Source organism: Sinocyclocheilus anshuiensis, unplaced genomic scaffold (genome assembly GCF_001515605.1).
Source record: "Sinocyclocheilus anshuiensis isolate Anshui unplaced genomic scaffold, SAMN03320099.WGS_v1.1 scaffold1857, whole genome shotgun sequence".
Taxonomy (NCBI): Eukaryota; Metazoa; Chordata; class Actinopteri; order Cypriniformes; family Cyprinidae; genus Sinocyclocheilus; species Sinocyclocheilus anshuiensis.
In genome coordinates this window covers 2,814-4,360 of record NW_015540280.1, presented here as the reverse complement: position 1 = coordinate 4,360, position 1,547 = coordinate 2,814, and positions in this window count along the sequence as shown.

Below are 1,547 nucleotides of genomic sequence, written 5' to 3'. Positions count from 1 at the left end.
TAATTTTTACTTTTTTTTTTTTTTTTTTTTACAAATAATCAGCAATTTCTTCTGTAGAATTTGGTAATACTTGATTAATTATTAGTGGGTTGCTATGATTTTCATTTTACAATTATTTATGCATTATTCTCAACTTTGGACGCAAAATAAATTCTATTGCAAATATATTCACAATGTACTTTCCTTATATTAAATGATGATCTCAGGTGGGGGACTATGTTCAAGGGGGGATAGAAGTTAAAAATTTGTGAAATAAGTTACAGATAAAATTAAATACAAATCTAAATAGGGCCTATAGAGAGAGAAGAGAGAAATATACATACATACATACATATAAAAATAATAACTGAATTGACCCCGTTCAAAAGTTTACATACCCTTGAATCTTAATACTGTGTGTCGTTTCCTGGATGATCCACGACTATTTTTCTGTTTAGTGATAGTTGTTCATGAGTTCTGCGTTGGTCCTGAGCAGTTCAACTGCCTGCTGTTCTTCAGAAAAATCCCCGGCTCCTGCACATTCTTTGGTTTTCCAGCATCTTCTGCATATTTGAACCTTTTTGCAACACTGACTGTATGATTTTGAGATCCATGTTTTCACACTGAGGACAACTGAGGGACACATATGCAACTATTACAGAAGGTTCGTCTATCTATCTATCTATCTATCTATCTATCTATCTATCTTTTTTTAAAGCAGTACATAAGACAAAACATAGTTAGACGATACCAAAAATACAAAACATGTAGAACACAAAGTTAGATGTACATGTAGTTATGTAAGGTGTGTGTGAAACAATTGTGTTGAGTATGTGTATACCTCTATTATGCATTTCCTAATATATATGTAGAACAGCCTCTTTGTAGAAGGTCAGAGCAGAATGCTTATAGAGGAAAAGGGAGGGAAATAATTGAATAAATAAGTAGAAATTAAATAAAGAATTCATCTAAGAAAGGGAGGAAGAAAAAAAAAACGGTTGGTGTGTGGGCACCAAGGTGGTATGAGAGTACATCGGCATTCAGGGGCTCCGCTTGAGCATAATATTTCAATGAGAGTATGGTGCACCAGAGAGAATCCTCTCACCCTTAACGGGTAGGATTGATTATCTATGTATCTATCTAAAGTAAATCTAGTAATTTACTATATTTGTTTTGTGGGCCTGGTCTGAAGCCCGCTAAAAGGTCTAGAACAGTCCCTGGGTGGCAATAATAATGAAGTAATGCTTTAGCAAACACTACTAATAATTTATTTGATAGAAGTACCACTTTGTTTACTTAAACGGGGAGTCATCTCAATTATCACCAGTAAAGTATGCAGTGCAACAAGGATCTGTCCTAGGTCCTCTGCTATTTTCAATATACATGTTACCCCTTGTTAATATTATTAGAAAACACGGAATTAGTTTCCACTGTTATGCTGATGATACTCAACTATATATCTCAACAAGACCAGATGAAACTTCTAAATTATCTAAGCTAACAGAGTGTATTAAAAATGCTAAAGATTGGATGACCAATCATTTTCTCCTATTGAATTCGGATAAGAC